The 11,413-nt window shown below is 38.6% G+C and overlaps 1 long non-coding RNA gene across 3 annotated transcripts; it reads left to right on the forward strand.

Annotated features, from left to right (window-relative positions):
• The first annotated feature begins 1,716 nt into the window (after positions 1–1,716).
• LOC147648228 (uncharacterized) lies at positions 1,717–11,270 on the forward strand. Of its 3 annotated transcripts, XR_015280958.1 has the most exons (5): positions 1,717–2,094; positions 2,197–2,511; positions 2,618–2,642; positions 2,737–2,789; positions 2,873–2,931. It is a non-coding gene; the product is annotated as an uncharacterized LOC147648228 (long non-coding RNA). The 3 variants fall into 3 exon arrangements; XR_015280957.1 differs by lacking the exons at positions 2,737–2,789; positions 2,873–2,931 and adding an exon at positions 11,187–11,270; XR_015280959.1 differs by lacking the exons at positions 2,737–2,789; positions 2,873–2,931 and adding an exon at positions 6,192–6,331.
• Positions 11,271–11,413: the final 143 nt, after the last annotated feature.

The following is an 11,413-nucleotide window of genomic DNA, read 5'->3' on the forward strand; positions in this document are numbered from 1 at the left end:
GGAGTAGAAGTATTGTTTAGTTTGTTTCTCATTACTAATAATCTGAAAACACTTTCATTAATTTAAATAAAAAATAGCAAGATGTTGGGGTTTTTTTCCTAAATCTTGTACTGCAATTACTTCTCTTGCTCTTTTCAGACCCTTGAGTTGACATCTGAGACAGCTCATGTGGAAACAACAGTCTTACCTGTCTATCACCTGAAATCATATAATGGAGAAAAATATTTTTTATTTTCTGAAGACACACAGGTCAATGTAGGTGTTTACAACATGCAAACATATTTTTATTTCTATTTATAAACTTTCTGTTAGATCTGTGAGGCAAAGGGTAACTTAAGTCTTAGCACTTGCTAGATTTTTACTCCATAACTGCACTATTATCCTTTAGTATTTGTTTATCTGTCACATACAATGATCCATTTCGTAACTTCAAATAATTAACAGTCTTAGGTTATAGAACCAGTGATGAAATATTTTTTCTCGTATTTTTCATGACATCAAAGCATTCTGCAAATACAGCTAAAAAGAGGGTCTGTATCTTAATTCTGTCAAAAGGTGGGAGCGCTGTGTCATGCTGACAATAAATTTGGTGCAATACAAATTGTGTTTAATCCCTAAGACAAAGTGCAGGTTAAATGTCATTTGCTTTTAATCCAGGTGCTACTCACTTGGTGAACATTGTCACAGACAGCATTAAGCTAAATTAACTGTTGGGCTTACTGGTGCTGCAGCACCAAAAGGCCTTGCCTGCTATCATTTTCCTACTTTGCACACTAATGTTTTGCAGTACAACATGTTCTAATCAGACAACCTGATTTTACTTCTCTGACAGCTTTTTGTAAACATAATTTTGGGTCTCAGGCCTGGGAATTCACCTGGTTGAAGGATGTGATTTTGGAAAACCTGTTCGATAGGTTTGCTTCCCATTGGCCTTACCAGCACACCAGGCACACTGAAAATTTCAAACAGGTTCTAGAATTTGTTTGCAGTAGATCTTTGTTGCTTAGCAGAACACTTGCTCTTGGCATGGCTCTACATAAACGATGCCTGTTGTGCATTTTAAGTTTTCACTGAGTGACAACTGAAGTTTGTTATGCAGAAAGGGGCACCATGAAAGCAGTTCTGCTGGCTTGCTCTTGGCACCGCCACCAGAGAACACTTGCCATGGGAATGTTTGAACCAGTCGTGTTTTCTTGTAGCAATTACTTATCATTGTTTCTGTCAGAATTAACTTCCACGGAAAGTATGAAGCTTGCAAAAGTTAAATTTGGAAAAGTGTTGAAAACAGTCTGGCTGAAAAGTGCGGATTTTTGAATGAGAAGAGTGCCTACGTGGGAGATAGATTCAGGACTCCTCATGCTTATCCTTCTCTGCTGCTCGGACTTCACAGTGATGCTATGTGTCCCCACCTAGGTGAGAGGGGAAAGGGACTGAGACAGGGGTCCCTGTGCAAAGATGCAGAGCCTGAGCGGGGTCACTTCCCACAGAACACTGGTGTTCAGCTGATCAGACGTTCCCCTCAGTCGCATTCCCCGCCAGGAAAAGACAGGTTTTGCCCCTAATCTGAGGGGCTCCCCTCAGTGCCTCCATCAGCGCCCGGCGGGCCGGGGGCGGGGCAGCCCGTCCCGGTGACTGACAGCCTCGCTGGCCAATCAGCGACCGCGCCGGCGGCACATTTGCATGTGGTGGGGCGTTGCCGCGGTAACGGCGGTGCGCGTGGTGGGCCGGCGGGGCCTGTGCCGCGGGCACGTGAGCGCCTTCCCTCCTTCCCTCCTTCCCTCCTTCCCTCCTTCCCGCTTTTCCCCTTTCCTCTCTTCCCTCCTTCCCGCTTTTCCCCTTTCCTCTCTTCCCTCCTTCCCGCTTTTCCCCTTTCCTCTCTTCCCTCCTTCTCGCTTTTCCCCTTTCCTCTCTTCCCTCCTTCCCGCTTTTCCCCTTTCCTCTCTTCACCCTCTTCCCTCTTTCCCGCCTTCCCGCTTTCCCCTCTTCCCCCTCTTCCCCCTCTTCCCTCTTTCCGGAGCGGGCAAACCGAGCACAAGGGCAACAGCTTAGAAGCCCAGCCTTAGGGGACGTGAGAGCATTTTGATCCAAGCGGAGGTAATAGGTGTTTAGGAGATAATGACAAACTAGATGCCGCGGTCTCAGGAGCCTTGGATCTGAATTAGCCTGTGAACTCTTTTTTTTTCTTTTTCCGGGCAGGGCGGTGGAAGAATGGTTGGGCGAGGAGGAACCATGCTTTTCCTTCTCTCCCGAAGCCACTCTTCTGCCTGGCCAACAGGCACGGGATCCTCTGCGCTCATAACCCAGTTTTGCTAGTGTTCACCTGATTTCCCTGCAAAGATGCTACTGACAGTACGCCTGGCCTGGGCCTCAGTTAGCTAAGGTTTAAATAATGCAGTCCTGTGTCCTGTCCTCATCCAACTAAAACAGTGCTTTCCCTCAGTACCAGATGGTCAGATTCCTGCAGAGGTCAGGGGCCCACTTGTAAATAAGGAGAAAGGTCAATCAACAAAGGTTTGTGTGACTTTGTATCCTCAGACCAGCTAGCTGCTAATACATTCATGTGTGTTAGTGCTTACTATGAGGATAATGCATTTGTCTCTGGAATTTGTTTTTGCAGACGTTTGCCTGGCCTGGCAGAAATGGTACGTGAGCATTTACTAGGTCAGATGTTCTGACTTCTTGGTCCCCCGCTCTTCTAGGGGAGTGGACTGAGTTCATTTATGTGTGTGTTTTAAGGGGCAGGAGAATACAATTGCAGTACTCGTGGCCAACAATGTGGACATTGAAAGGTAGAAATAATACTTTCTGTAAAAGGCAGCCCTAACTGGCACATAATTGCTGATTGTCTTATATAACAAATTATCTCTTTCAGTTCTCTTCCTGGAAAATACGTGGTACATAACAATAATGAAAAGGTTTACTAAAAATCCATTTTGTTTTGCATTGTTTTGTTTTGTTTGGAAAGCTCAACAGAAACAGAAAACTTTGCTGTCCAAGTGGTTTATCTTAAAGCTTACTGCAAAATTTATTCTTAAGGTACTGTAACTGAACTGATTGCTCAAGTTACAAACAAATACCATGTCCTTCATTACAAATTTATATATTTTACTAAAATTTGCTTTTCTAGCTACTTAACTCCGTATGACATTGATCTGTAATAGAAGGCACTGGTTTATAAACAGGTAAAATTATGGCTACACAATAGGGAGCTCAGACATGTCTCTTTTTAAGCCACATTATATTTCAGGCTTATATTCCATATGTATTTTTGTTGGCACGTGTAATTTAATCCTGCTCACTAAAGAATTATAACACAGAAAACAGGACAATACAGACCAGTGCTTCAAATACAAAGTGAGTAAAAGATGTCATTAAACATGTCAAGTTACACATCATCAGTACCCACGGGTACCGGGGAAAACTTGACTTTTATCCATCACGTCCTCTCGCACCAGTTGTAAGTCACCGTTGATTTAATCTGAAGGAGAAAACCAGTAATATAGAATAATGATGATTTAAAGACTTTTTACAAACAAGAGCCTTCAAAATGAGTGTTATAATGCTGTTAAGGCTCCTGCTGGACATGATGAACGTTCTGATAGCCCTCCTAGCAAGCTGTTTTCTGTAACATTCAGTAGGCAGCCCTTTCTTTTTTGTGCCACTACATCATGAGTTCTGCGAAGTATTAAGATGTGCTGCATTATTCATGCAAAATGCAATAAGTATTTAATAATGTCTTGTTAGGTTTTCCTATTTCACAAAATAATTGGAATGTCCAGAGTTTTGCTTTTCTAGACATTTTCCACTTAAGATAATCTCATCTGCTGGTCTAGATTCCTTCAGTTTCTCTTCTGCTATTTTTGTTCTCTGCTCATTATTTACTTCTCATATTTTGGTAGCTGGTCTGTCTTGCTGAATTTAGTAATTTCCATGGTAATCAGATTAAAAGTACCAAAAACCTTAGTTATGGGATCATTTATCAGCAGAAACACTTTTTTTCAGTTCAGAAAAATCAATCTATTAATTATTTGATTTACACTGTAAAAGAACATTTACCCCTTTAGATTACTTTATCCTTTATAATGTAACTGTGTTACTGCAGTTTATTGGGAAAAGTTGTCTTTCCATCACTGAATCCCTTTATACTTCCAGTGACAGCCTGCACATGTGCAGTGTCATCCTTTTCTGATTTCCACTGACTTGTGTCAGTTTGTACAAGCTGACATTCTTGGCTTCTATTATTTTTACTTCAGACTCATAACTGAATATGCATTTATCCGTACACCTCATAAGGATGAGCCTACTTTCTTGAAATAATTGCATAGTCATCATCCAGATCCCTGGGAAAAAAAACTGATTCTGTGAATATGACTTCCAGAAATGGAAATGCTGAACAACGACACTTGAGCTATAAAGTACAGGTAGCTCAGTTTGAGCTGTGTAAGCATACTTGCTTCAATGTCTGTTTTCCCTCGTACTTCCATGCTGTGGGCAGGATTAACATGCCCAATCTATTCATTCTTTGCTGCATATCTCATATGCCATCTAGGATTTGCAGGGTAAATATCACAGATCTATGCTAGTAACTGAAGATGGTTAAGAATGTGATGTGTAAGTATCCCCATTGTCACCCAAACTGGGAATTTACCTGCTGATTTTTTGCACAAGTGTGGAGGCAGTAATATTATTCCTTTGGAATATGAGATGAGTGTATCAAACAATTGTGAGTAAAACAAAGGAAATCTTTACCCTCATAAGTTGTAATGCATCACTAAGTAAAATACAAAAAACAAGGACACTGTTTATAGAGCATAAAGCATGTCTGAGATTTGAGAGAATGGTGTTGCTGAATTTTGAATGTTAAAAGTTTTTGACTGTTAAAAGTCTGAAAAGTTATTTTTTTTCCACTAGAAATATTCCATTTTTTCACATATATTTTAACTAGTAGTAGTCATAATTTCTTCATATAATGTTATGATTTCAGTCAAATCAAAGGAATTATTTCTTATGTCTGAGCAGAGGACAAAGTAACATGAAAGAACTACTGGGTCTCTAGAACCAGTCTCTAGCTTTCTCTGGTAACAGTGTCACAAACTTAAATAGAGCTAATTAAGTAAACTAAATATAGTTACTGCATAATTTTATATAAGGTCTTCTTAAATGCCAAGTATATGCTGGCTGCTGTTGATACCAGGGACTTTTTGATAGACCCATTAAGTTTCAGGTAGGAAGATAATCAGATCCGAAGAAAGATGTGGTCATTTCATTGGTCAGAGGAAAATTGCAAAAAGCTTTGACTAGGTTGATTGTCTCATTACAAAGAAAACCTTAAATAGTTCTGTATAAGAATTGTATAGAAACCTCTGGATTATGTATTTTCCTTATGTTTTAGTGGACCTTTGCACACACACATACACACATGCAGACACAGGCTCAGCAACATGCACAATTTCTCTTTTGTGTATGTCATACAGGGTATGAGTGAGGAAACTTCCACTTTTTGTCTAACCAGCACTTTAAACAGTGGGAAAAATGTTCACTAGACGATTCCCAGACAGTTCTAGCTTGTTTGCAAATATCAGAACACAATGGCTTTTTAACTTGGCCTGTTTGTTTTTGAGTATTCTTGTACTGTCCTCCTGTCTGGCTGCATCCTCCATCCTCTGGGCTGCAGATCGCATGTGGGAAAAGGTACAAGTGCACCTGATCCTCTGCTGGAACATGCTCCACACTTTCCACTGTTTCTGAGTGTTCATTGCTCCTTAGACATTTAAGCCAGACTGCTGTGATACTAGATGCTGCAGACTAACAAAGTCTGGAAGCTGACAGAACTGAGGTATGTGCCAATATTTGGATGTTTGGAGCTTGCAAGTGTTTTCTTGAGATAGGAGGATGCATAAAAACATGGATCATGCTCAGCTGTGAAAAGGTGAAGCATCTTGACACAGTAAACTTTGGATTTTTTACATCTCACTGGTATTTATTTAAGTTCTATAAAATAATAGATTGTTCTTTTCACATGACTGAAGGAAATGATTAGTCTCTCAAAGTAACCAAAGGAGATTCCTTCAGCCAGAAACTGTGGAGAGAATGTAGTGCTGAGCTGGAAAAATGTGAGGTTTTTAATATGTGGTTAATTTGCTAAAAATATTGTTGGAAACATAAAAATGTTTTTTCCTTTTATCTTTCAGTGAGAAACAGATCCAACAGTAAGATACTACAAATTGTCCAATATTTTTGTCCAGCTTACGTCTGAGTATTTTGTCTTAATGGATTTCTAAAATGATTTATAATTGAGCAATATAAAACATTTAGCACAAGAAAAAATAAAGCTCAAGATGTTGGTTTAATTTCATTTGCTTTCCCTTAAAGAATAATAGGAAGCCTCATAGAAAACATTTTATTTGGAAAGAGCCTGAAGCAATGGTTTCTGGCACTCAACACAGGTTGTCTGTTTGGTCCTTTCTGACACCTATTTTACATGTAAATGTAATGAGAACCCAGGAAAGTAGAGAAAAAAGACTTACCTATATCTTGACTGTAAAATTAGGGATCAGACTTAGAAAATCCTCGACTGATTCATTATTGGGGTGCTAAAAAATCTAAATTTCATTTCCTTCTTTTTCAGACTTGCTATGTTATGCTTGGCAGATCACTTATTTCATCTCTCTATATCTTACATCCTCTTATATTGAGTTTTCTCCTTTGTCTGTTTACACAGTCCAGCCCAGACTGAAAAACAAGGATCTTTGTGTCCCCTTGTAGTACAAGAAGCTTTTGCTTATTGCTTCACTTAAAGCTATTTGAGACATTTCCAATTTATATAACAGTAAAGTTAGGCATTACAAGTAAAATCTTTTCATTTAGGATACTTGTTAATTTAATCCAGTGTACATAAATCACCCTTATTAAATGACCCACAGAACAACGTAGTGTCACAAACAGAAAGCTTAATGTTCCAAGCACTGCGTGGTGGACAGGCAGAATAAGTATACAACACTGAGTATAGTGTTGAAGAAAGGGAAAACAAAGGGAAAACTCAGAGTGAAGTGGGGTTTTACATAAATGGGGGTTCACACAACCAAGAGTTCTTGAATCCAGGATAATGAATTAGCCAGTTCCTTTCTGCAAGCTAAAATTAGTCTATTCTTTTTTTTTGGCACTGTCAAATTGATCTGTAGCTCAGCTTGTGCCAGGATTTTGTATATGCCATTTGGACCCATATGTTTTCCTCTTCATTTATGTGTCTCTGTAATCTTTCATCCTCTCCCTCAAACATATCAACCTATGCAGACATTCTCATAACTCTGTTATGGGACTCCTGATTTTAGTAAGCGCTGTGCAACTATAGATAACCTCTCCAAAGAGCCTCCTGGATTTAAGCCACTGTCACCTGAAGCAAGTACTCCATATAAATCCTTCTCAGCTTTATCAAGCACTTTTAAAAAAAATAGCAAAGTAATTGGTTCCCATTGCTTACTTCACTCGTTTATAGTCTTCCTGGAAATTGTCTCTGCTTTTAGATGCAGTCAAACATGTCTAAGAGGTTCTTGGGGTATTTTTGACATGTAAACTTGAAAGCTCTGTGGCCTTTATTTTAGTTCTGTTTATTTGGTGCAAGGATTTATCCTTCTGTGCTAGCAGATTAGAACAGTGACAGTAAACCAGCCATATAGATTAAATAGAATTTACAGTCTGATACAGCTACACATGGAAAGGCTGTCAGCATCCATAAACTGTACAAAAACAGATTCTGCCAATTCTCACAGCTGTTCCTGAATTTTGTCCACTGAATAAGTGTGGTTATGTCCTGATAGTAGGAAGCTTCATGCAATGTGTTTTTCCATAAGGTAAATTCTGTTTTTTTTAGAGCTGGGAGGTCTCCGTGTGGAATTCTAGCTAAGTCAAAAGCAGCAGTGTTGAGGATTCATTGGAAACAGTCGGTTTAATCCCCCAGCTAACACAAGCATGTTTTGTTCGATTCAGTCAAGGAATCCAGGCTTATGAAATGACCTTATAATGGTTTTTGAGGAATTGTTTACATGAGAGAATCAAGAGAGATGAAAAACAGAGAGGGTCGCTCTTCAAAAAATGGGCTGCATACAGGAAATAGGAAACGTATGTGTCAACTTTGCTTCCAAGTTCCAGCACTGACATGAAACAAGACATAATGAAGACTGTTTTAGGGAAGAAGTTTCCACTTCTATAGGTTGAATTACACATGGTGGCTAAGAGAAGGCAGCATAAGTGAAGCATTGTTAATGTTTTTGCTGTTGTTGCAATAATATTATTGTTACAATTGATTAAGTGAAGTTTAATAACTGTGTGCAAGATTTCCCATTCCCACTTCAGGACAAGAAAATGGTGTATGTATTGAGCTGTTTGTGCTCTCATCATTCTGTTCTATTTTGGTTAGACTGAAGCTCATATCCTGATTCTAAACTAGCCATAATATTTCATTTGCTTTTAATTACATTGAATTTCTCCACTAGTTGTAAGTGACCTGTCACTGCAGTTCATGAAATTGTTTTAAAGTATTGTCCTCAGTGGAATTGCAGAGGAGAGAAATGTTTTCCCATAGCTATACGCAATGATCAACTGTACCTTCCCACTTTATTAAAACATGCTGCAACATTCTTAAAAGAAAAACATAAGAAAGTTTTATGTTTTGAATTGTTAAATTCCAGTCCTGATTTACTTCCACATCTTTACCACTGAGCTTGAGAGAAGATTTGAACTGCTCATATGCCTTTTCATTTCACACTGAATTTATAGAAAGTTTCCAAATAATAACAGTCAACTTGGCAGGAATAAATGCAGACCAAATGGTGTAATCCCCACAAGGAAACATAATTCTCTTATGAAGTATTTACAATAGCAAGCTTGGAAATCCAACAATAGGTTATATTGTTAATAGATTGTTTATAGCATCTTTTATTGACGGATTCATTCCTAATGGCAACAGATTTAGTCACCTAACATTCTTCCTATGGCAGGCAGTTCAGTGTTCACTGTTGCTTTAAGAATCCTCTCAGGTACGAGAAAGTTTCATTCTGACATAAATCAATAAATAGGACGTAAATAGGACCTTGCAAAGTTCAGAAGTTCCTTGAAATTTTACTGAACTTTCTGATGCTCTCTTCCTGTGACCTGCCAATAACCCTTATCTCTACTGCCTTCATGACCCTTTAATGTTTCCCTGGCTCTCCATTCCCTTCATCCTCCTAAAGAGCTTGGCTACTTCCCAACTTGGATTCATCCAACAGGCCACCCTCCTTGGAAACTCTCCCAGTCTTTGAAACAGCCTTGCAATACAGTAGCCTAAATACTATTTTTCACATTTAAATTTCACATACTGCTGAACTTGTTATTTTGGTATCTGAACTAAAAATTCCAGTGCTACAGTTTTGTGTAACCGTCAACACACATTATATACACCTGGAACAGCTGATAGCTTCAGACATGAGGGAATACTGCAGCCACATACTTTACTGTTTTTCAGCAGACTGCAGTTATCTAATACAGTTTTGGATGAGGTGTTAACTTTGAATGCGCAAATTATAGTAACTCTCAAGAATTTTATTTTTAACAGCTAACTACAACACACTTGCTCACAGAGATTTGTTCCAGTACAAATCACAGACTGGATCTGATCTTCTTCACATTTTCCAGTTTGCCTACAAACAAATACAAGCTTCACAGGAATTTTTTTATAAAAAAGAAAGTATCCCAAGTGTGCCAGAAATATGCAGCTTTCTGAGTATTTAAGCTAGTAGTGTCAGTGCAGCAATCTAAATATTTTTGTGTGCCTGGCAAAAGGATGACTACTCATGTGAACCTGGTGACAACTTGTTTTTTCACTGTTGCCTCTGTACTTAAGATACCCCCTAGAATATTTCTAAGAGACTAGAATGAGCTCAGTTGCTTCTCAGTGACACAGACAAAGTTTAAGTTTGTCATTTCAAAGGTAATGACAAAACTGTGTCATTGCACTTGGGTATAGAAAAAGTCAGCCTGTGGGTTCAGAGGTGGAACAGAAAAGGGTGAAGAGGCTGTTGAGTGGGAACAGAGTCTTCAGTGATGACATGGCAAAAAAGCAGTAAAAAGATCCAGGTTGGATGGTTGCAGGAGAGGAAGTGAACCAAGACACCAAGATGACCAGTGTGGATATATTTGTGTTTTAGGAACCCCCTATAAGTTTGGAAGGATTGAGATAAAGTCTGGAATATTCAGTAAGGGCAAGATGACTTTAGCCAGATATATGTTCTATTACAGATAAAGTAGATTGTCCTTGGCAGTTACCTATCTATGCAATGTGCTAGTTTGTTTTTTCATTTTTCCAAGCAATTAAAACAGTAGCCTCCTCCATACATGACTATGGTCTGAATTATATTTTCTTATCCTTGGAGGACCAGCACAAAATATTGTAATAAATGAACATTTAAGGGATAGAGCACAAATTTGTTTGTTTACAGAAGCAGACTGTACATTGAAAAACCGAAACATATTTAGCACTGTCTGGAAACTAAACAAAAGCAGTGCCATTTTTCTCTCATCCAGCATGTGCTTCAGCGCTCAGAGCACCTCAGTAATCCTTATTAAAAAACATGCTCTGTTTCATTAATAACGCTTTTGTACTGGGAGAATCAAGTCTGGTCAGAGAATTTGAGACGCCAATTCAAGTGCTGAATTAAGGGGCTTAATGATCTCCTTCAACCAATAGACTGACTGGGAACACTACTTTCTGACTGTCCCTTTGCAGACTGGACTTTGACATCTCTCTACTGCGGGACTTTTTCTTGTGTCTCTGAAGACAGGGAGATGATGTTTAAGTATCAACTTCAAAGGCTTATAAATTGAAGACTGCCCGAAATACTAGTTCTGTCAGTAACTGAAAATAAAGCATATTGATTACACACCAAACCACTTGCATCTTAACAGCTTCAGTTTGTGCAAACCCATCTGTTTTCATGTCCTTCATGATTTTACAACCACTGGGAGCAGAATTTAAGATTTATATTGTTCAGCTGCTCACTATGGATAAGAATATATTTGATGTTATTTATCTGCTATTTAAAAATATAAGAGATTAATAAGTTTAATTGTGCCTTATGATAAACCAGTGGTTGGTAACCTTAACTAGAGAGAACATATTTATTAATTTGTACTAATTTCATTTATTTCAGGGTCCTGTAAGAACAAAAGACAAAAGGAAAACTTACAGAAGCCCCCTTTCTCTACTGAAACAGCCACTAGATTCAGTGTTCCAGCTTTGAAGTCCCTAATATATTTTGGTCCATGAAAATGGATTAAGAAGATGTAGAATCATTCTGAATAACTTTCCCAAACTCTTTATGCTTAGGAGAGAGAGAAGTTTCCTGAAATGTGATACCCTTTATGGAAAAAAATGTCA

Source organism: Cyanistes caeruleus, chromosome Z (genome assembly GCF_971803275.1).
Source record: "Cyanistes caeruleus chromosome Z, bCyaCae1.hap1.1, whole genome shotgun sequence".
Classification (NCBI taxonomy): Eukaryota; Metazoa; Chordata; class Aves; order Passeriformes; family Paridae; genus Cyanistes; species Cyanistes caeruleus.